Here is a 25,660-nt window from a genome sequence, read left to right on the forward strand (position 1 = left end):
AGTGAGTGCTCTAGTATCTAGTTATCATCAACTATACATATCTCCAAAACCTTTGTAGAGACCAAAGATGGACCCACACCCCAACCCCCACATTGTATAATTCGCCCTTAGCAATCACCTCCCCCCCCCCCCTACCCACACACACTGCTCCCTCAGATATTGTACAGTCATGGCCAAAAGTTTTGAGAATGACACAAATATTATATTTTCACATGATCTGTTGCCCTCTGGTTTGTCAGATGTTTTATCACATACAGAAATACAAGTGCAATCATATTATTAGTAACAAAAGCTTTTATTGACAGTTAGAATGAGTTAATGCAGCAAGTCAGTATTTGCAGTGTTGCCCCTTCTTCTTGCACAATCAATGCTTGCATTTTGTAACAATTTGTTGGTTGTTGTTTGTCCACCCGTCTCTTGATGATTGGCCACAAGTTCTCAATGGGCTTAAGATCTGGGGAGTTTCCAGGCCATGGACCCAAAATCTCTATGTTTTGTTCCCTGAGCCATTTAGTTATCACCTTTGCTTTATGGCAAGGTGCTCCATCATGCTGGAAAAGGCACTGCTCTTGGACGGTTGGGAGACGTTGCTCTTGGAGGACATTCTGGTCCCATTCTTTATTCATGGATGTGTTTTTAGGCAAGACTGTGAGAGAGCCGATTCCCTTGAGCTGAGAATCCGCCCCACACATGAATGGTTGCAGGAGGCTTTACAGTTGGCATGAGGCAAGACTGGTGGTATCGCTCACCTTGTCTTCTCCGAACAAGCTGTTTTCCAGATGTTACAAACAATCGGAAAAAAAGATCGGAAAATCAGAGAAAAAGACTTTACCCCAGTCCTCAGTAGTCCACTCCCTGTACCTTTTGCAGAATATCAGTCTGTCCCTGATGGGTTTTTTTCTGGAGAGAAGTGGCTTCTTTGCTGCCCTCCTTGACACCAGGCCTTGCTCCAAGAGTCTCCTCTCTGGAGAGCAAACATATCACGGGATAAAAACATTTATTTCATTCTTAAAGGTTGGACTTGATGGACTTTTTACAGCCTGTGCTGCTATATACTGGGGGGCATATGTGCTGGAACTAGCTGTACACTTAGGGGGGCATGTGCTGGCAAAAGCTATATTCTGGGAGGCATATTTTGGGACTAGCTATATACTGGAGGGCATATGTTCGGACTAGCTATATACTGGAGGGCAGGTGCTGGGCTACATATATATACTGGGGGGGGGGGCTGGCCCAGGCTACTTGTATACTGGGGGCATGTACTGAGCTACATATATACTAGGGTTCTTAGAGGTAATTAGGATTTCCTGGGGTTAAATATGGATTAATGAAGGGGAAACTATACAATTGTATATATTATATTGTATTGAGGGGTCACGTTGTATTATCTGTATATACATTGGGGTCATTTTCAGGAGCAGCTCTTATCCAGGGGACATTATATTGACTGTGATTTTTTTTTAGAGACGCTGTGTGGAGATGTTCCATGATGACAAAGGATTGCCAAAAAATCAGGAGTTAGCCACAGAGAAGACCAGGATGGACCTGGACAACACATAAATAGAGGTAAACAGTGGTAACAGTAAGTGATGTCTGTGCTTGTCTGAATGCAGTGCAGATGTGCAGTACATTTACATTTTCAGGTATATATCTATATGTGTAGTATTTTCGCTGGAGGGACATATTTTACTATTTGTGCTATATTTATTGTTGGTAGGCCATACTATGAATCTGTTGTGTTTTTACTACAATTTTAGGGGGGTGGGGCTATTTTACTGATCTGCCTGGTCATCCCCTTGGATATGATATAAGGATTGTGTATGGATGCTTCAAAGAACCAGAGACATCAATTCGGAAATGTCAGAAATAGAAAGTTGTATCAATTAAACATGGACATAAACACCTCATGTCTTGTTGCAAAGATTTATTTATTTCCATTTTCATATCATATACAAATCGTGGTATAATTCTGCGCAAAGTCCATAAAAAGTCCTGTATGTAATAACAGAAAAAAATCACAGTTTCACATGGGTTGGCGTTCAGGTGAGCTTACTAGCACAGCTAGATCTGATAGCACATACCTCAGGTCTCACTAAGAAAAGACTGTACTAATTATAAGTCTATAAATGAAATAGAAAGTTTTACATAAAAATCGATATGTGGATATCTCTGGTTCTGTAAAGCATCCATACACACACTGAAATCAAAGGGGGGATTCTTCTGTTTAATATGACACGACAATTGTGTTTCTAGGTGCCAGGGCTCAGGAGATATAGGCATTTGAAGTGTGCTGAGGGCATAATGTAAAAGTAGCTGCAGGATGACTTGCCATATTTTGTATACTCAAGTATAAGCCCACAAATATTGTGCTTGAAAAGCTTATACTCTACACGAGTATTTAAAAATAATAAACTTATATACTTACTTATGGTGCTCCCCGCAACTTCTCTTCTACTCGGGGCTCCACCCAGTAGTACGAGCAGAGACACACTTAAGGAGGTGGGGCAGCACTTGATGCATGTGCCTTGGTTGCTAAATGGAGCACAGACAAACCATTTTAATATAAATTGATATTAAGCAGCAAACTTAATTTCACAAAACCCTTATTGTGAACTATGTTGCTGTATACATCCACATACCTCCCAACTTTTCACAAATAGAAAGAGGGACATTAACCACGCCCTTGGCCACACCCCCTAGCCACACCCCCTTCTCGCTGTTCAGTGATTGTTTTCTTTCAAAGCTGAATTTTACAAAGGTGATCACATAATTTTTGAAAGCCTCAGAGTGCGGTTACATGTACCACTAGCGCTACATTTACAAATGCAACGCTAGTGTATTGGGCGCGTCTTGGCTCAATCGCATTTGCGTTTCCAATGAAAGCATGTGATCGCTAAGCAATCACATGGAAATGCAAATGAGATGGGGCCGAGGCATTCGCTCATGCGCTGGTGTTACGTGTGTAAACACTACCCTAGTGGTGCGTGTGACCGCACCTCGATGTGTATACATGCAATATGCAATAGTGTCCTCAAGAATGCCCACACGTGCCCATCTGCTTCTTGGCACCATCTGAATGGTGAGCAATAAGCTACATTCACACGATGTATGCCCGCTGTAACGTAGTACGGCGGGCATACACCGGCGCTGGGGAGAGGAGCAGGGCATGAGCACAGCTCACCCCTGCCGCTCTCCATAGGGATTTACAGCGCCCGGCGCCGTATCACATAGAAAGATAGGACATGTCCCAACTTTCTATGGGCTACGGAACAGTATGGTGCCGCACGTGTGCTGTACCGTAACGCTCCCGTACAGGGCCATGCGCCCATAGAACTGTATGGGGGGCGTATATCGGCCGTATATATGTCCCCCATACGTTCATGTGAATGCAGCCTCAGTCTGGTGTGGAGTTAGAGACATTAGTTTAATCCTGCATCATTAATGGCCCGTTTAATTTTTGCATTTTTCAATCCTGAGCTTTTTATATTTCTCCATGTACAGAGCTGTGTGATGGGATACCAAATTTGTAGGTTTTATAATGTTTTCATACATTTACAAAAATGAATCTTCTGGCGCTAAGAACTTTTTCATACTTCAGTGCACGTGTTTGTGGTTGGGGTCATTTTTTGCGAGATGAGATGCCATTTTCAATGCTATCATTTTTAGGACTGTAAGACCTTTTGATCACTTTTTATTACATCTTTAATATTTAGCAAAATGGCAAAAAAGTGGCATTTTTTGACTTGGACGCTATTTTCCGTTACGGAGTTAAACTCTGGGAATAACTGTTATTATATTTTGATAGATTGGACATTTTCGGACGCGGCGATACCTGATGTGTTCATGATTTTTACTGTTTATTTATATTTATATCAGTTCTAGGTAAAGAGGTGATTTGAATATTTATGGGCTTTGTTTATTTTATTTTTTTTACAATTTTTCAGATCATCAAGGGTACTTTAACCCTAGGTTGTCTGATTGATCCTGCCATGTACTGCCATACTACAGTATACTACAGTATGGCAGTATATGGGGATTTTCCCAATCATCTATTACAATGTGCAAATCACACATTGTAATAGATCGGATACAATCAGACAGGTGTGGAAATGCTTCGTAACCTGTGAACTTTCAGTCATGAAAGTTCACAGGTTATAGGGAGGGCGCAGGCACCGCTGTCTGCATCTCCCTCATGCCCTCTTGGCATGGAGAAGGCGCGAGGAGCAAAATAATCGCAATGTCTGGCGATTTGCAAGGCGTTGCGATTATTTCAGGGCTTGTACGTCACAAAACTGACACACAAGCCCTAATAAATGTCTTCTAGCATACAGTCACTGACCTTACTCACTGATGGGAGTAGTTGTCCTCCCTGGTCCCTGCTGTGGAGATGGTCAGTGTAGAGGTGGCAGCGATGTGGTCTCTGTCTGTGCTGCCACCCTCCCCCTCCACAGCTATCAGGAGCTGCAGAGGAGTCTCCTATGGCCGGGTCACCTCTCCTGCCGTGCCCCGTGATGACTGGAGACACAGGGAAAGCTCACACAGGGGAAAGAGGAGGAGGGGGAACAAGCAGGAGCTGCAGAGGAGTCTCCTATGGCCGGGTCACCTCTCCTGCCGTGCCCCGTGATGACTGGAGACACAGGGAAAGCTCACACAGGGGAAAGAGGAGGAGGGGGAACAAGCAGGAGCTGCAGAGGAGCCTCCTATGGCCGGGTCCTGCACTGACTCCGGACAGCTCTCACAGGGGGGGAGGGGGAACAAGCAGGAGCTGCAGGTGAGTCTCCTATGGCCGGGTCCTGCTGTTTCCCTGGGATGATACCTGCACTGACTCCGGACACGAGGCTCTCACAGGGGGGAGGGTCCGGCCCGGGGGAGGAGGAGGGGGAGTGCTGGGAGCTGTCAGCTCACTTCCTTGCAGCCGCGCTGCTCCAGAGCCCGTGTCTCTGCATCTACAGCAGTGTGTCCCGGGACCAGGAGACGGGACTTCGTCTCTCGGTCCGGGACAATGGCAGGAAAAACGTGACTATCTCTCAACCGCCCGGGGCAGCGGGACATTGGTGTAAAACCGTGAATGTCACGCTGAAACCGGGACGGTTGGGAGGTATGCATCCATTATTTCTGAGCATTTCCAACCTCTGTGGTTCCTTCTCATTACATAATGGGTATAGTAGAGTGGAATGGACCGCAATTTGTCTAAGATCCTAATTACCATTTCAGTCACAATTATTCAGCTTAATTAAAGGAATGGAATAGCCTTAGGTTTTAGGCGCTCAGAGGAATAAGAAACTAGCTTGATTTGAACATAACATTGATAAGCAAACTGTATTCCTTTTCACGATTAATCCTATTATACACAGCTAGAGAAAAGATATGATAGGAAAAATACACACAGACCCTTGCATTCTTATATCCCGATTTGAAATAAAAAGTGGAATTACAAGTGCTTCTCAACAAGTTAGAATATCAGCAAAAAGTTATTTTTTTACAGTAATTCCAATGAAACAGAGTCAATTGTATTATGTATTCAGATTAGCTCAAATAAAATGAATGCTTCTCAGTTGTTATACAACCCCTTTAATAGGAGGTGTCCAGTTGATAGTCTTTGTTCTCTAGGCCCCATATAGATTAGAGAAAAGTCTGTGCAATCAACATTATGTCTGAACCATAAATCTGTCTGTGGATCCCTCCAAAACAGATGATGTCAGTGGAAAGAAGGATTGGCATGTAGGCATGGAGGCTGGGTGCACGCTTGACTAGTCAACCCCTAAGCCCGCCCCCTGACTAGTAGATGACTTGGAATATAAGGTGATATTTCAGCATGCGGCAGGTACACCAGCGTTGTAAGGACATGCCTGGACTGCATTTACTTTACCCTAAAACAGTGATGGCAAACCTTTTCGAGACCAAGTGCCCAAAATACAACTAAAACCCATTTATTTATTGCAAAGTGCCAACAAAGCAATTTAAGCAGTAACTTAGGCCCCTTCCACACTAGCGTTTTTCACGTGCGAGTTCTGTGCGTGCTTTTGACGCGCAGAACTTGCATTGCACTCTGTCCCATTGTTTCCAATGGGTTTTTCCTCATTTGCGTTGTTTTTCACGTGCGTGCTTGCGTTTGTTTTGCTTTGCGTTTTTACCGCCCCATTCAAGTCTATGGAGACGCATCAAAAATGCATTGCACTCGCAAGCATTGCAAGTGCAATGTGAGTGCAATGCGTTTTAAATGGATGGGTTGCTAGGTGACATGAATAATTCCCCTGCTCGAGATCGAGCATTTAATTAAAAAAACACAGTGAAGAACAGTGAAGAATAGAATAAAAACAGTGACCACAGGATCATTTAAGAGAAAAACACAGTAAAGAACACAGTGAAGAATAGATTACAGATGTTTGGCACATCTGCTTACTTGTCGGGAGATACACGTGGAACGGTGCGAACAAAATAGCATGTGAAGAACAATGTATATGTGTGTAAAGAACACATTGCAGATGTTTCCATACATCTGCAATGTCTTCTTCACACATATATATTGTTCTTCAAATACTATTTTGTTCGCACCGTTCCGCGTGTATCTCCCAACAAGTAAGCAGATGTGCCAAACATCTGTAATCTATTCTTCGCTGTGTTCTTTACTGTGTTTTTCACTTAAATGATCCTGTGTTCACTGTGTTCACTGTTTTTATTCTATTCTTACCAAATAAGAGGTTGGATCCTCGTATACCCTGCACTGGAAGTCAGCTTTATTCATGAGGGGGCCGGCCGACACTCTCCCACCACGCCCCTGTCAGAGGGGATCTGTAAAAGTAGCCGGCAACATGGCATATGTTGCCGGAGAGCCGGCAACAATTGCGCAATATAGCCGGCTACTCTTACAGGTTCCCGCTGTCATGGGCGTGGAGGGGGAGTGTCAGCCGGGCCTCTCATGATTAAAGCCGACTTCCAGCGCAGGGGTTAGAAGGATCCAACCTCTTATTTGGTAAGAGGTTGGATCTGTTACAACCGACTATATATATAGAAAGGGGCTGGGGAGAGGATTATGGGGGGGGGGGGCATATTTGGTGGGGGTCTTTTTGGGGGTGACAGGTCCTCTTTAAATATTAATATCATTTTTATCAACACTAAAACCCTCTTTATTTAACACATTGATTTTTTAAACAAGGGTCTATTGAGGCCACATACTATTTTCATAGTGCACTTCCCCATTCTTTGCTTACTCATCTTACTAAAATATGTAATAAGGTAAATGAAGGCCGGTTGCTTTATCTTACATTAGAAGCTTTTATGCATAATACAAATTCTTCATCCAGTGTCAAATAAAAGAAATATGCTGATCTGGTGGTTTACATTATATTCCTTTGGACCAAATGTATATGGATTGCTCCCACTGGTCACACATTAACCGAAAAACATTAACTGTTGTGCCAATTATGCTGCTTGCATTGACAGGGGGCCAATGACTCTGTAGTGTAAGTATTATGGTGCCAGAATGTAAAGAAAGTAGATGTGAAGAGTGCATTTGTAAAATATATAGAAAGTGTTGTCAGCATTCATGTTATCCTCATAGGGGTGCATGGGGATTTATGCCTTAAATCTTAGAGTTCATATGTTCTTCTTGTGTTTCAGTGGGAGTCTTCTGTTAGATGTAGTGTTTATTTGGCTCTTTATGACTTTTAAAAATTGGAACCTGGGACAAAGCGCAAAAGATGAAATGTCTGTGCAAAAGGTCCCCATTTCTAGCAAAGCCACTTGAGTTTACAGTGTTACCCACAAAGACAATATACCCACTAGTTATAGGATAGGGCACACATGTCTAATGTGAATATTTACAGAAATTATGGTAAATTGCATATTTTTACTGTCTTTTCCAATACAATGGGGGTCATTTATTAAGGGCCCAATTCACGTTTTCCCGACGTGTTAACCGAATATTTCCGATTTGCGCCGATTTCCCCTGAATTGCCCCGGGATTTTGGCGCATGCGATCGGATTGTGGCGCATCGGCGCTGGCATGCACGTGACGGAAATCGTGGGGCATGGCCGAACGAAAACCCAAAGGATTCAGAAAAACCGCCGCATTTGAAAAAAAAAAAAAGTGTTGCGAAACTTGCACTTACCTTCACTAGGAATAGGCCGGTGAAATTGAGTGCATTTCGGGGAACTTCAGCGCAGCAGCGCCACCTGGTGGACGTCAGAGGAACTACCTTAGTGAATCCCGGCCGGACCCGAATCCACCGCAGAGAACGCGCCGCTGGATCGCGAATGGACCGGGTAAGTAAATCTGCCCCAATATGTATATATTTATATATATGCAATTATACATACAATTGCCCAGATCTATGAAACTATGCCAGTTTTCTGCCTGACTTTGCATTAGAAAGAATGTCCTTGGAGCTTCCACATGTACACTATGTAATAAGTGTTTGCAGTATGTCAGGATACTGGCACAGTTCGTAGGGACAACTGTCACAGTCACGGAGAGTCCTAGGGAGTACCAGTAGGGAGAGTCTGTGGACCGTCTGGACCACTGCGGGAGATGATGGGACTAGCTGACACCCGGGACCGGTGTCTAAGTGGCACCTGGTCTTCACCAGAGCCCGCCACAAAGTGGGATGGTCTTGCTAAAACGGGGTGCCAGCAGGTTGTTCCACGTGTGAGACTAGGCCTGCAGTGGCAGCCAAGGTAGTATGGCGATGCAGGACACAGTCCGAGCCTGGGGTGACAGCAGGAGAACAGCTTGGGAGGATACGCTGGAACTCATGGCAGGAACAAAGGAGTTGGCACACGGTACAGGCAGGCAGGGAGGAACTGCCGCACGGAACAGGAACACTTGAACTGGCACAGGGAAGGCAGGAACAGATGACGGGAACACAGCAGGCATGGGAAACACAGGAAACACGATAAAGGAAACTCAGGAACACGGAGGAACACTGGAAACACTGGAAACGCTGGAGGGCTTAGCAGGAAACGATGCTAACAATCGGGCGAGGCAGGAAGGGAGGTGCTGGATGATAAGGGCTAAGCCGGATTAGCTAGCGCCAATCAGGAGGATAATAGCTCTTTAAGGCTAGGAGAGTCGGCACACGCACCCTAGTGAGTGTGGATGTGCGCAGCCTTGTCGGGAAGCAGGAGCGTTGGAGAGGTGAGTATGGGTCGGGGGCGCCCGGCCACACTGAGAGGCTTGGGTGTGCCTGCGATCCGCAACAAAAATCGCAGGTGCACCTGTGAGACAGTAGTCTTGGGTCGCGGCTGCACTGTGTCCATCAAGACCGAAAAAAAATGTGCACCAAAAGGGGTGTGTTAATGCTTAGTCAGAGTTTGCAACACATTTAATAGAGCCACTCGACAGAATTGTGTTGCACATTGTATGTTAAAGGTGCATCTTAAAAAAAAAATCTTGAAGACTGTCATAAATTATGGGTTATGAGTTCCCTTCTTATGATAGGAGAGTCACCTTTGCCCTATAAGATAACGTAATTAAGGGCTAAATTCTGGGACTCCATAGAGTAGTTATCCCAGTGTGTAAACTCCGGTGAGTCGGGTTCGTGACAGATTGGTGGCAGCGGTGGGATACATTTTTTTTGTGATAGAGCGTTAAGTGCTTGGTTTAAGTAATTAACCCTTGCACTTAAGGACTGGTGGAATCCTTGCGAGGAGTACCCCAGTCTACAAGGAAAAACTCAGTGCTTATTGTAGTAAGACATACTTGCAAAACAGTCCCCTCCCCTCTTGTTTTTCTTTTCTATCTTTTATTTGGCAAGTAACTGCTAAGATGGCGGCTACTTATAAGAAGGCGAATGGAAGAGACGCCAGCTGGGCACTGCTTCTCCAACTGCTGGGAGAGTGTGACCCAGAAACGCATTTAAGGTGTATTTTACAAGAATGTCAAGCTGAGCAAAAGTTTGAGGAGTGGAAAGCCCAGATGGATCAAAAGTCGGCTGAGCTTCGAATATGAAGGGAGCAAGAGCAAGCAAGGCTTCAGGGCCAGAGTGAGCAGGAGATTGCAAAGCGTCAAGCCCAGATGGAACGAGAGTTTGCAGAGCTTCAAGCCCAGAGGGAGAAAGAGTTTGCAGATCGTCAAGCTGAGAGGGAGTTCCAAGTGGAGTTAGCCCGTCTCCGGGTGCGCAATTCTTCAGTCCAATGCATCGGGCAGCAAGTTTTAATGGCCCGAGAGCCTAAGGATGAAAACAAGACCGCAAGGATAGCGGATTCCTTTGTTTCCAAGCCAGTAGCAGCCCTGAGGAGGCCTATTAAGGATGACTGGACGGAGGGTAAGCCTACCACCTGTGCCCCCTCTACTCCCACCCAGTCTGTGTTTAATATTGGTAGGTGTGGTGTATGCAACCAAATGGAACACCACAGCCCTACTTGTTTTAGGGGATCGAGGAACACCCCCACAACTAAGATCCCTATTTCTTCTGTGTTTGGGAGAGTCAACCCTGATGGAGATATGGCGTCTGGATGTCGATCGAAGAAAGTCCAGGAGTCTGAGATGATTCCTACTAATGTTTTACTGGGGACTAATCCAGGGCAGTTGGTCTCCCAGTCTAATAATGGGAACGTCACATGTACTACACTGGGTGGTATGGAGCCTAGCCTGTGTGATGATGATGACATTGTGATATGTCCAAAGAGTCTTGATGTGGTACAGGATCTGGGGCGAATAGTATCCAAGGATGTTGCAGATATTCCCCCAAGTGCAGCGCAAATGTCTTATCACGTCCAAGTCTCGGGTTCTCTGGATTATACTTTTTCTAACACCAACGCAGAACTGGACAGTGATAATGTGATAGGTTCAAATGAGCCTGAGGTGATGCCTGACCTGGGGCAATTAGCATCCAAGGATTCTGCAGATATTTTCCCAAGTGCAGAGGAGATATCAAACACTGCCCCATGTACTCTGAATGATAATGTTTCTTCCACCATTACAGGAATGGACAGTGATAATGTGATAGGTTCAAACGAGTCTGAGGTGATGCCTGACCTGGGGCCATTAGCGCCCAAGGATTCTGCAAATGTTTCCCCAAGTACAGTTGAACTGTCCTATAATGTCAACTTGATATGTGCTCATTTTGGTTGTACTGTACCTTGCACTGACCAAACAATGTGTGATGATAATAATGTGTTATGTCCTTACAAGGATGAGGTAGTGTGCAGTGAGGGTGAGCCAGGGCTCTTAGCTGACCTGCTGACACCTGTTGTATCTGAGGTCACTAACAGTCCGAGTGTCCATGACTCAGACATCAGTCTGAGTTCTGAACATTTAGTAACCCCTGCAGAGGAGGCAATGGGGCTATCTTACAGCCCAGGGATTGTTACAGGAGAGCTCAGTGAGACGGTCTCTGTAACATGTGTATTGGCCACAAAGGACCAGAGGTGTGGGGCTGCTTTACATGTGGACAGCAGCTTGGCAGAGCCATGGAAACCCTTACTGCAGGTCTCACAGGATATTCCACTAGCTGGATTTTTGGGTATTCCTGAGACTAAAGTCCAACTAACTTTGAACCTCTATTTGTTTAAAATGGGAATAGGTGTCGTGGAAACGGCTGTATATTTGTATTGTCTCACCAGTGGGGAGCCATGGAGATGGGTTTGTGAGATGATCTGTGGATCGATCTCCCATGCCATCTCTAAAAAGGGGAGGTGTCATAAATTATGGGTTATGAGTTCCCTTCTTATGATAGGAGAGTCACCTTTGCCCTATAAGATAACGTAATTAAGGGCTAAATTCTGGGACTCCATAGAGTAGTTATCCCAGTGTGTAAACTCCGGTGAGTCGGGTTCGTGACAAAGACCATATGTCAGTATACAATAATCTGGAGCATCCTGCACAGTCGCAAGACAAACTGCATTTAGTGCAGATTGCACTTCTTTTAATAAACCTGGGCCAATTTATGCAAATCAATAATATGCAAAAGTACATAAGAATACCTACAATGTATACAAATTCGTAACATACAACTTATAGTACATAATAATACCTACAATGTATATGTATACAAATTAAGAATATATGACGGTACATATGAATACCTACAATGTATACAAATTAAGAATACGCTACATATGGTACAAAACAATACCTATGATATATACGTTATGAATTATAAATAAATAGTTAATGCCAAATAATAAGTAAAACCACTAGAGAACAAATAAAGCCAAATAACAATTGTGGCCTATCAGGGCCGATTCTAGCATATTTGCTGCCTGAGGCGAATATTAAAATGCTGCCCCCCCCCCCAATCCCTGTTAAGTAAATCCTTAAACTTTACTAACAATTAACAACCCTACAGACAGCTCCCTGACACTGTGTGACTGACTACAGGATCTGAGAGGCATTAGTGGAATCTAGTACCTTATAGATGACAATCTCTTCCATCAGGAGGACTTTATTCCAGGTTCTCCAATCCATGACGTATCAAAGGTGAATTCACGGCCGGATATCTTCAGCTCCGTGCAGCATCTCCACCCGGGTCCCTAAAAATACCACAGTCACCTACAGTATAAAGTCTCCTGGATAACAACACTGCGCTCCTAAATATTATATACCATATACATCCCCCCAGCTTAGTAATATACTGTACCCCATATACATCCCCCTAGCTTAGTAATATACTGTATCCCATATACAGCCCCCAGCTTAGTAATATACTGTATCCCATATACAGCCCCAGCTTAGTAATATACTGTATCCCATATACAGCCCCCCAGTTTAGTAATATACTGTATCCCGTATACAGCTCCCCAGCTTAGTAATATACTGTACCCCATATACATCCCCCCAGCTTAGTAATATACTGTTTCCCATATACATCCCCCCAGCTTAGTAATATACTGTATCCCATATACATCCCCCCAGCTTAGTAATATACTGTATCCCATATACATCCCCCCAGCTTAGTAATATACTGTATCCCATATACAGCCCCCAGCTTAGTAATATACTGTATCCCATATACATCCCCCAGCTTAGTAATATACTGTATCCCATATACAGCCCCCCAGCTTAGTAATATACTGTATCCCATATACATCCCCCCAGCTTAGTAATATACTGTATCCCATATACATCCCCCCAGCTTAGTAATATACTGTACCCCATATACATCCCCCCAGCTTAGTAATATACTGTATCCCATATACATCCCCCCAGCTTAGTAATATACTGTATCCCATATACATTCCTTAGCTTAGTAATATACTGTATCCCATATACAGCCCCCCAGCTTAGTAATATACTGTACTCCATATACAGCCCCCAGCTTAGTAATAGACTGTACCCCATATACATCCCCCCAGCTTAGTAATATACTGGATCCCATATACAGCCCCCCAGCTTAGTAATATACTGTATCCCATATACATCCCCCAGCTTAGTAATATACTGTATCCCATATACATCCCCCAGCTTAGTAATATACTGTATCCCATATACAGCCCCCAGCTTAGTAATATACTGTATCCCATATACAGCCCCCAGCTTAGTGATATATAATATAAAGCATCCCCCCCCAGTATAAAATAATTATGGCCCCATATAATATATATAGCATCCCCCCAGTATAAAATAATTATAGCCCCAAATCCCCAAATAAAATATAGCATCCCCTCCCCCTAGTATAAAATAATTATGGCCCCAAATAATATATATAGCATCCCCCCCCCTAGTATAAAATAATTATGGCCCCAAATAATACATATAGCACCCCCCCCTAGTATAAAATAATTATGGCCCCAAATAATATATATAGCATCCCCCCCCTAGTATAAAATAATTATGGCCCCAAATAATATATATAGCATCCCCCCCCTAGTATAAAATAATTATGGCCCCAAATAATATATATAGCATCCCCCCCCTAGTATAAGATAATTATGGCCCCAAATAATACATATAGCACCCCCCCCCCCTAGTATAAGATAATTATGGCCCCAAATAATACATATAGCACCCCCCCCTAGTATAAAATAATTATGGCCCCATATGATATCTATAGCGCCCCCCCTCCCCCAGTATTAAACGTTTTCTAGCCCTATATAGTACCCCCCCTCCCATTATAACATGAAACCTCCCCACATTTAATTAAAGTACATGAAAAATAATAAAATCACACTCACCTGCAGGCGGCTGCTCCCTCGGCTCCGCACAGTGACACAGACGCATGACGCCTGTGTCACTCCTAGGACGGAGCGCGCAGCTGCCGGAAAGGCGCTGCGTCGCTCCGCATATAAATCGCGCCTGTGTCTTAAAGAGACAGGCGCGATTTATTTAGCTGGTGGGCGATTCGGGCGTTAATGGACGCCCGAATCGCCCACTTTAGAGTGGCAAATTTCGCCGCCCTTTACAGGGACCCGCATTCTGCCGCCTGAGGCAAGATTTTCATCTCGCCTCATGGCAGATGCGGCCCTGTGGCCTATGCTCAAGTGCAAATATTGAGGAAATGTCATGCTTTAGTTCTTGCTATTTTTATAAACTAAAATACAAAAAGAAAATTACAAGTGACATGTTCATTTTCGAGGAATTAGCAGAACTACCATCTTTTTATTCCACCAATAAAAGAGAATCTAATTACTAAGCATTAATCCCAGATGTTTGCACCATAGAGGAAAAGCTTAGGAAGTACCTCTTAGTAGTCTTAGCAGTACTTTCATGGATATGTCTAGGGATTACATAATTCTATTTTCTGAAACCTGATTACGTTCTTAGAGTCCCATAATACAAACTCATTATTATTTTAGCCTGAAAATGACCAAGCACTCTAGAATCTGACCTTATATATCATATAACACGATGATGTCAAGCAGCTTCACACCTTTCAGATTATATTCCTCAGGCTTCCAAAAACTCTTCTCTGACCCTTCCAGTCAATAAGAAAGAGCCATCTCCCCCTCACCGTCTTCATGTCCAGGATCTCCTTTAGTTCAGGATACGCATGGTGGGAGGAAGATGAAGCTTGTAAGCCACTGGGTTGATGCGCTTCTGCACCTTGAATGGACCCAGGAAATGGGGCCGGAGTTTGTAGCTTGGAATCTTTAACCGGACATATCTGGAAGACAGCCACACTTTATCACCCGGAGAGAAGACTGGAGCAGACCTGCGTTTCTTGGCAGCCCGGGTTTTGGTGCAGGTGGACCCCCAAAGTAGAGACTGACGAGTTTTCTCCCAGATGGACTTGAGGTCTTGTACTAAGTCTTCTATGGCAGGAACATCAGAAGGCATGGAGAGAGGAAGAGGTGGACGTGGATATCACCCAAAAACAACAAGAAGGGAGCTGCACCAGCAGACTCAGAGTCAAGAGAATTATAGGAGAACTCTGCCCAAGGTAACAGGGTGGACCAGTCATCCTGTCAAGCGGAAACAAAGTGCCTCATATAGCAGCCCAGAGTCTGATTGACTCTCTCCACTTGCCCGTTAGACTACGGATAATAGGCAGAAGAGAAGTCCAGTTTTACTTGAAGTTGGTTGAAGAAGGAACACCAGAATCTAGAAACAAACTGGACCCCCGGTCTGAGACAATGGGGCTTATTTACTAAGAGTTTTTGGGATTTGCACGGCTGGGACAATTGTTTAGAAGGGGATTGTGCAGCACACAATCAGATTTTGTCAAAATTGCACTGGCCATCATGTGACAGATGCAGGATATTGGGCACACGATCTTAGTGAATCACGCCCGAGTGCATTATCGTCGCAACAATGCACTTCGCGTGAACTCCTCGGACAGGTAAGTAAATGTGCCCCAATCTGCTGAGGAAGTCCATGAAGCCAGAAGATGTGGAGAAATAAACTGGCAAGACGAGGAGCTAACGGCAGAGGAACGAAGTGGGACATTTTAGAGAAACAGTCTGTGACCACCCAGATGACGGTATTACCAGAAGAAAGCGGAAGATCCGTAATAAAGTCCATGGCCACGTGAGTCCACGGACAGCTGGGTATGGACAGTGGCAGGAGCACACCTGCTGGCTTGATACGTGATGACTTATTTCGGGCACACGAAGTCTTATACATCCTTGACCAGACCTGGCCACCAGTATAAATGAGAGATTACTGTAGAGAGACAGATCTCTGTGTCCCAGGGTGCCCAGCCAGTCCCCAAGATAATATCCTCTTCCGAAGGTCAGGTCGGAGGAATTAGCTGGATATCCACAGGCACGGCAACAGCAAGTCGTTCAGGAGGAACGTTATGTCGAGGAGCTTGTTCTTCCCCAATAAAATCGGAGGCACGAGAGAGGGCATCGGCTTTGACATTCTTCTAAGCTGGACGAAAATGGTTCAGGAAATTGAAGCTAGAGAAAAAGAGGGACCAATGAGCCTGTTGAGCGGTCTGGAGATACAGGAGATTTTGTGGTCAGTATACATACCAACCATATAACGAGCTCCTATCAGAAAATAATGCCACTCTTCCAAGGCAAGTTTTATGGCTAGAAGTTCCAGATCACCTATGGAGTGATTAACCAAGGAGGGGTCAACCACTAGCAGGAAAGGTTTCTCCATATCAGGCTGAGCGAGTACAGAGGCAAAGGCAAAGCTTGGAGAAAGCTTCTTCAGCCGTCACAATGGGAGACACGAGAGAGGAGAAATGTGGTATAAACTGCCGGTAGTAATTGGCGAAGCACAGGAATCTCTGGATGTCACAAAGTCCGAATGGGCGAGGCCACTGAAGTACTGCAGACAATTTTGTGGGATCCATCTGTAGTCCTTTGTCAGAGATGATATAACCAAAGAAAGGAAGACTCTTTTGGTGGAGTAGACACTTCTTGAGCTTGGCATACAGGCGATTGTCCCTTAGGCACCTGAGGAGTAGTTGTAAATGAACCTGATGAAACTCAAGGTCAGCAGAGAACACCGGGATATTGTCCAGGTTGACCACGACAGCAGGTATCTGAAAATGTTGTTAACGAACTCCTGGAATACAGCTGGTGCATTACAGACTCCAAACGGCATGATGAGACACTCAAAGTGTCCATCACTTGAAGGTAGCCTTCCATTTGTCACCTTCGGTGAAAACCATGGCTCCACGTAGACGGTCGAAGAGTTCCGTGATCAATGGCAATGGGTAGCGGTTCATCAGGGTGATTTTCTTCAGTACGCGATAATCAATGCATGGATGGAGTGAGCCATCAGAACCCCCTCTGCAGACTCTCCTTCACATAGGCTGAAATAGCCGCAGCTTCAGGCAAGGAAAGTGGGTACACCCGACCCCGTGAAGGGGATATGCCTGGCAAAAGTCAATAGAGCAGTCATATGACCCATGAAAGAAACAGGAAGACCCACCAGGGGCCTGGAAGACACCAGAGTAGAGATTGTGGGTACAGGATGAAGTGCCCCCAGACAGTGTGACTCTCATTCATGTCCCCAACAAAGAACTTCCCTGGTCTGCCAGTTGAGGCTTGGTGCGGTACTGGACCAGATCGCAGAGAATTTGCCCACTGACAGACAAGTTGACCAGCGGCTTCTCAAGATGGACCACAGGAAGATGGTGCTGGGAGACCAGGGCAGCATCCAAGAAGTTTCCTTCAGAGCCAGAATCCAGGAAGGCAGAAACTTTAAACTGGCTACCAGTCCTAGAGCTGAGTAGGACAGGTATGTTCAGACATGGAGAAGCTTTGCTGTCACCTAGGGACGCTTCTCCCAGAAATCCTAGGTGTGGGCAGAGTGGACAAGTTCCGAGAAAGTGCTCCAGACTGTAGCACTCTTGGGGTGTCAGAGGAGCTTTATCCATCTGCATAGCCTCCTCTGCAGAAAACAAGGAGGGCGGATGTGGTGGTCTTTGGAAAACTAGAGCCAAGCAGAGCAGACAACGGGTCCTGATCTGCTTATATTCTAGGTGCTGCTCCTCCAGACGCTCTGAGAACCGGATCTCTATCCGAGTGGCCAGGGAGATGAGGTCACTCAGAGAAGATGGCAGATCCCATGTACACAGTGCGTCTTTGTTACGAATTGACAGTCCTTTCTTTAACGTGGACGCCAAGGCTGCTTCATTGCAAGAGACCTCGGAGGCAAGAGTGCGTAGTTGCCAGGGCGGTCTCAGCAGAAGATACCCGGTTCTTCGAAGATGGACCAGAATTCATTGAGGAAAGCAGTGATGTTGGCAGTGACCGGCCCGTTCCTGTCCCAGAGAGGAGCTGCGCTCATCCCCTGCTCCTCTCCACAGCGCCGATGTATGGCCGCAGTACTACGGTACGGCGGGCATACATCGTCTGAATCTAGCCTAATTCTGTTAAAAAAAAACTAATAAAAAATTATGTTAAAAAAGGGTGTATGGTAACATTCTACCACAGCTAAGGCGGGCAGCATGATGTACTATCATAGTTGAGATGTGTATGATAAAGTTCTATCACAGTTAAGTTGTGCATCATGATATTGTAGCACAGCTGAAGTGTGCATCATGAGGTTCAATCCCAGCTGAGGTGTGTATGGTGAGGTTCTAGGACAACTGAGGTATGCATCCTACTGTTCCATCAGAGCTGAGGTGTGTAAGGTAAGGTTCTATCACAGTAGAGGTGTGCAGCATGATGTTCTATTACAGCCAAGGTTTGTATTTTGAGGTTCTTCCACAGTTGAGGTGTGCATCATGATGTTCCATCACAGCTGAAGTGTGTATGGTGAGGTTCTTCCACAGCTGAGGTGTGCATCATGATGTTCTATCACAGCTAAAGTATGTATGGGGAGGTTCTAGCATAGCTGAGGTGTCCAAGATGAGGCTCTTTCACAGCTGAGGTGCGTATTACAAGGTTTTGTAGCAGCTCATGTACATACTCTGGGGTCCTCTTAGCAGCCAAGGGGTGGCCCACTAACAAAATGTTTGCATTGGGATCACCAAGTCAATTTTGACCACCAGATTGTTTGCCTACAAAACTTAATCTGGCCCTCTGAGAGAAACAAATCTGTTTCACGTCTGTGTCACTTGCTGTATTGATAAATCCATGCAGACCACGTGAGCAGAAAGATACTTATCTTTAAATGGAAAGTCGTGAGAAGACTGATGAAAATGTGTGACGCCAAATCGATGTTCTTTTCAGGCGTCATTTCATCATGTCTATTCACATCATGTCTATTCTGTTTTTTCAATCTGGAACTAATGTCTTTAGAGTCATGTTACCAGACCTTCACAGTAGGCCATTTCATGTGAGATTCACTAGCAGCGTGTGCACCCACTGCAGATGTCTTTGGTGATGTATAACCCTCTTCTCTTCTGAGCGCAACCCATATACAGCAGGATCAACGTATACTCCTAGAACGGATAAGAAGAGATCTCTCATAATTCATGTTTTATGCTTATATAGTAAATAAAATGTATGTGTGGTTGAGGCAAAAAATGACATAGCAAACAGTATATTGACATCTGAACATTGAGGGAGATGTATTAATGTGTTAGTCTTTAACCCCTTCCCGCCACAGCCCTTTTTCATTTTTAGCGTTTTCATTTTTAACTCCCCACTTTCAAAAATCTCTAACTTTTTTATTTTTCCATGTACAGAGCTGTGTTATGGCTTATCTTCTGCGTAACAAATTACACTTCAAAATGGTGGTATTTAGTATTTCATGCCATGTACTGGGAAGCGGGAAAAAAATTCCAAATGCAGTGAAATTGGTAAAAAAACGCATTTGTGCCGTATTCTTGTGGGCTTGGATTTTATGACTTTCACTGTACGCCCCAAAGGACAAGTGTACTTTATTCTTTGGGTCGGTACGATTACGGGGATACCAAATTTGTATAGGTTTTATAATGTAATTTTTTGTGGCTTTTGATGACGTTTACAATGTTATCATTTTTAGGACTGTATGACCTTTCTATAATCACTTTTTATAGAATTTTTGTTTTTTTTAAAATGGCAAAAAAGTGCCATTTTCGACTTTGGGCGCGATTTTCCATTACGGGGTTAAACACAGTGAAAAAACGTTATTATATTTTGATACATCGGGCATTTTCGGACGTGTTGATACCTAATGTGTTTATGATTTTTACTGTTTATTTATATTTATATCAGTTCTAGGGAAAGGGGGGTGATTTTAGTTTTTTTTTTTAATTTATTTATTTTTTTACTATTTTTCAGACTCCCTAGGGTACTTTAGCCCTAGGTTGTCTGATCGATCCTATTATATACTGCCATACTACAGTATGGCAGTATATGGGGATTTTACTCCTCATGTGCTGATAGTACATTGTAATGAATAGGTTAACCCGGAGCAGCCTCGGGTCTTCGGAAGACCCAAGGCTGTCATGGCGATGGATCACGCTTCCCGATGACGTCATCTTGGCATCTTTTTGAAGCCGCTGGCAGTGATCAGCGGGAAAACACCTGCGATCAGTGCTGGCACCGGTGTTACCGGTTAGCCTTTGCTGCAATATGCAGCAAAGACTAACGGACTATGGAGAGGGCTCAGCCCGTGAACCCTCTCCATGCACCCGCACCTGTCATGTGACGTAGTATTACGTCACATGTCGGTAAGGGGTTAAACCAATGTAGAATAGAACTAGACAGCTCTCTGCTGCGCCACACAAATCCCTGGGGCTCATCTACTAAGGGCCCGAATCGCTCATTTTCGGCTGGTTTCCCAAAAATTATTTGTTTGCTCCATTTTGCCCCAGGTTTTTGGCGCATGCGATCGGATTGTGTCGCATTGCTGCTGGGTTTCATGCAACGAAAATGGGGGGGCGTGGCCGTCGGAAAAACCGTGGTATTTCAAAAATAACGCACTTACATGCACCAGGAAGGGGATGGTGAACTCCGGCGGACCTTGGCGACACCTAGTGGATATCGGGCGCACGACCTTAGCGAATCCCGGCAAGCTCCGAATAAACGTCGGACCACTCGCCGCTGGATCACGAATGGACCGGGTAAGTAAATGAGCCCCACTGTGTCTGATGCTGGATGATTAATCTGATGCAGTATAAGTCTAGCAAGTCATATCCTGCAACTCCTATTAGTTGGTCTAGTTTACTGCACCAGAATATTGAATTTTGTGCCGCAAAGGCTTTTTTTCTTCAGGGCCATGTCCTTTTTTTCCAGCAAGTCTGAAAACTCTGTATAGATGGTCTACAACCCTAAATAAAGGTGGTGCACATAATTTCAAGTGCAAATTACCCAAGTATCCTGGCAAAGAAAATTGTTTCCATTACGTTTGTTTGAAATTGATCTAAATTTTATACATTTAAAGGGACACTTCATTGAATATTTTGTATCACTCAATAACACTCTATTCTTGGGAACACCAGTGAATCTTTGTCTCAGACTCACTTAAAATAGCATCTGCGATGAAGTGCTGTTCTTGTATGGCTAGTACAGTATCTTGTCTATATTTTTTATCTTGTCTAGCCTGGTTACTGTAGTTTTTCTTGTGGTTATTTCTAGTTTAGTCATTACCTTTTGAGCCCTGTGTAGATAGCGGAAGAAGTGTGAGCTCTGCACTTCCCACAACCTCTGTCTCTGCCTACTTGTCTGCTGTATGCTAAACCTCAAGCTACAACTGTGCAGCAGCCCTTGCCATAAATAACATGCACTGGTATAATACACAGGCAGGTTTAAATGGAGTGATCAGATGCTTATTGCAAATTGGAGCAGCCCATTTGAACTCCCTTAGGACTGTGGGCACACACATTACCTTCTCAGAAAACTTTTGTTGGCAAATAACAGCTTCCCATAGAACATTACACCCGGGTGTGGCAAGTGATTTTGTAGACGCCATATAACGTAAGCAAACATTTATTTTGTGATTTTTGCAGGGTTTGATTGATAATCTCCTGGTTTAGAAGCTACCTATAATTTACAGTTTATTGAATGCAGTTTTTTTTAAACTTTTCTATATATTCATGCAACAATTCATAACCATATATATGCCAATTTTGTAAATAGAGTCCCCACGACTTTAACATTTTATATGTTTTTGTTGATTTAGCCATTTCAGTTTTATTTTTTTATGGGGCAAGATATATTTTTTCATTACAGGTGGCTCCCTACTTATGAACACCCGACTTACAGACAACCCCTAGTTACAAACGGACCACTGGCTGTTGGTAATTTACTATATTTTAGTCATAGGCTACAATTATGTAAGAGCTATCAAAGGTGTCTGCAATTAAGATTTATTGTTAATCCTGGTTCTTATGACAATCCAAAAGTTTAAAAATCCAAATGTCATAGAGACCAAAACATTTTGGCTGGGGTTACAATTTTACAAAATATACAGTTCCGACTTACATACAAATTCGACTTAAGAACAAACCTACAGAACCTATCTTGTACGTAACCCGGGGACTGCCTGTATTGTGATAGTAAAAGACAACAAATGTAGTGCTCGTGCTATATAGACACAATGCAAACTGAAGAGAAGGACCAATGGGGTACCAATGAGTGAACCCAGATCTGAAGATAAGGCACGCATGATCTCACGTACAGTAATCATCAATGACTCCTTCTGTACAACTCTTATCTATACAATCATACGTCCATAAAATATATTTAGTTAGGGCAACCATTGATATTAAATAAATGTTACAATAAACATCCATCACTGGCTGACATGACTCTAGAACTTCTATTTGTATGTTTCTCCCAGTTCTGTATGTATCCATCAGGTATCTTAGGGATCACATTTCTACTTTACATTTTTGGCTTGTAATTTTGTCTTGCAGGTATTTATTGGGTTATGTTGAACAGGATGTGTGATAGACAGTTGCTCATAAAACAGAGCTAATAATAATGTTTTATACATTTATAGGTGTGCGTGGGTGTGAGGTAGAATTAAATAGGAGATTTTAACAGTATGTAGTTCCTGAGGGTAAGCTACCAATGTAATTCTGTTATCCAGACTTTAATGTTATATTCTAATACCTAGTGTGGTGTTCAGTAGGTGATTTCCTCTATTCCTGAGAAAGAAAAAGAAAACAGTCCTGAAAGATAATGGGGCTCATTCATATTTAACAATTATTCTAGGCTATCCAGGTCCCTCACAGATCAGTTGTTTTAATAATAATAATAATAATCTTTATTTATATAGCGCCATCAAATTACGTAGCGCTTTACAAATCATAACGTAGCGCTTTACAAATCATAAAAGTTTTGGCTACTAGAACCTACATACCGGTAGTAGATGGAGCTGTAAATGCAATCAGGACCAGAAAATCCTTAAACTATGAATTTATTTTCAATGATCAACTACGGAAATAATTTTATATTATATATAGAAGACATAATGATTGTCTAGTGAAAGGGTCTGGACAGTTACTATTAGATTCCTCTCTTAGTAATATGGTGGGCTCACCAAGGGGTTAAAAAGAGATTGCCAAACCATATCCACCACTGGTGACTGTGCCAGACCATTAAAGGACATCTACCACCAGGACGAAGGATTGTAAACCTAGCACACTGATATAGTGGTGTGTGCCCCTCTGGCAGGATCTGCTCATTTTTAAGCTTCCTATGCCCTTGTTTTTACAAAAAAACACTTTAAAAATTATGAAAATGAGACTGAGGGGCTCCTACAACATAAAAATGTTCTTGTGTTGTAATAGATCTCACACTATGTCATCATACATGCAAAAGAGAAGCCGCAGGGAGGTCATTAACTTCACTGTGAGAACCAAACTGCCAAAAAACATCAAGAACACTCCTATGTATATACATGGTTTTACATGTCATGTCATACAATGGATTTGTTATGACTTTTTTTTAAATTATCTATGCAATACTTGAATATGGCTAAAGCCCTGCCTACCCACTCAATGACTGTGTTATATTTTTTTCTACATAAGACTGAGGTTAAAGTTCCTTCTATCTGTAAACTTGCCTCGGCCATTGGGCTTTGCTTGTAGAATGTATAATGGCAACACTGTGACCAAATAGTTTATTATGACTTTAATCTCCAACCAATTTTTTTCTTTTTCAACCCACTAAAATCCTGTCCACAATTATCTTTCCAGAAGTGGATATTTCTTGTTAGTTCTAAAAATTAAAGTTGTTTTCTAGTTTATTTTTCTGGTCACACATTTCATGAAGAAAACAATAACCAATGCCTACCTTGTTTTTTTTAGGTGACCTAGTGCTAAGTGTCATGGCACTAGTGGCAAATGATTATTGCAGACAGCCTAAAGCTGGACAATTATATGCTGTATATAGGCCAATGTATATGGCTATTCTGGGTTATCATAGACTATCCATACTGGCTGCAAGCACATCTGCAGCTATCAGAATAGCTCCAAATTCCCTTTGTCAAATGTGGACCACAAGAGATACTTACTAATGATTCAAGGTTAAAACTCTGCCACCACTATGTGCACTATGTAACTCCTCAATATTACAGTCTTATGTTTAGGGGAAACTTACATTTGTTCTACTTTGAGAAAGCCTTAGGATAATTTGACAAATAAAGGCTATAAAGCATGCACAGCTTTGAGCAAATTAATCCGATTTTAGCTTTAATGAGATTGCTGATGTTCTATAGTGCAGGGCTATTAATCTGCCAAAGCAATTTATTCCTAAGCAAAGAAGTACAAAAATTTTAACCAGAGGAAGATTCTAAAAATTCTTTACCAAAATATTTGTTCTTATTCTCTGTTTGTTCATTTACTTGAGTTCAGAATACCTGAAATGTTACAGGGAACCTGTCATCAGAAATTGACCTAATAAATCACTAGCAGTATGTTTTCAAGCAGCTAAACCGCTTCTAGATGATGTTTCTTTCAAGGTACAGTGTGATTGCATAATCCAGAAAATCAACTTTGAAGTTGGATGTAAATTGGTTTTATGAAGTAAAGGAGGCGAGAGTGTAACACTGAAGTCAAGCTTTCCCTGCCTTAGAACGCTGTAATTGATGGTGCTATGGTCAGGGACATCATTGACCTAATCTCTAGAAGTCCGGTGCATGAGGAGGTGTTCAGAGGCAGGGAGAGCTTGACTTCCGTGTTACACTCTCCGCCTCCATGACTTTATACATCCAACTTACATCTCACTTCAAAGTTGATTTTCTGGATGATGCCACCTCACTGAGGCATGAAAGAAACATGATCTGGAAGGTGTTCAACTTCTTGACAACATACTGGTAGTGGTTTATTAAGTCAATTTCTAATGAACGTAATCTTAGTAATTGATCATTCTAGACAGTGACATAAACTGAGATGGCACCTCCTAACCATAAAATTGAAAGCCCCTCTTTGGCTGTTTTTGTAAATATTTTACTAATGAAATTAATTACTAATTATTTCTTATTTAATTAGGAGAGTTGCCATCTTGCCGTACCTTCTGTGTAAAGATGGGCTGTACAGAAGCTAAATGTTTTTTTTAGGTTTTTAGTATAGATTGGAAAATTAAAACAAATGATCAAAAATTCCTAAAAAATTACATAATGACTCACTTCCTGTTAATTTACTGAAGGTGCATTGCCTTTAAATCTATATGAACTTTTCAACAAACTTTGCATAAATCAATGTGAACACAAGAAACATTGCAATATATCTAATCAGAGAAAAGTGTTTAATTGTTTACTTACTTTAGCTCTGTGTTAGACATGACACAGATTATTAACCCAAAGATGCAGCCTTAAGACTAGGGGGACAGGTGGGTGATGGCTGATTTCCACGACATCACATGACCATGGACCAGTGTTTATCTACAGGAAGTAAAGAATGATGTTTCCAGTTACATGACAGGAAGAAGACATCAAGCA

General features: G+C 43.0%; 2 long non-coding RNA genes across 2 annotated transcripts in view; one reads left to right on the plus strand and one right to left on the minus strand.

Annotated features, from left to right (window-relative positions):
* Positions 1-296: 296 nt before the first annotated feature.
* On the minus strand, positions 297-5,035 carry LOC140105958 (uncharacterized). Its single transcript, XR_011850688.1, has 3 exons — positions 4,340-5,035; positions 2,426-2,532; positions 297-964 (listed from the first exon to the last, which is right to left on the minus strand). It is a non-coding gene; the product is annotated as an uncharacterized lncRNA (long non-coding RNA).
* LOC140105960 (uncharacterized) overlaps positions 1,456-25,660 on the plus strand; it is an 85,859-nt gene continuing 61,654 nt past the window's right edge. Inside the window, exon 1 of the long non-coding RNA XR_011850689.1 lies at positions 1,456-1,566. This is a non-coding gene — a long non-coding RNA (uncharacterized lncRNA). The remainder of the gene's footprint in view (positions 1,567-25,660) is intronic.

The sequence above is a fragment of the Engystomops pustulosus genome, chromosome 11 (genome assembly GCF_040894005.1).
Source record: "Engystomops pustulosus chromosome 11, aEngPut4.maternal, whole genome shotgun sequence".
NCBI classification, from domain to species: domain Eukaryota; kingdom Metazoa; phylum Chordata; class Amphibia; order Anura; family Leptodactylidae; genus Engystomops; species Engystomops pustulosus.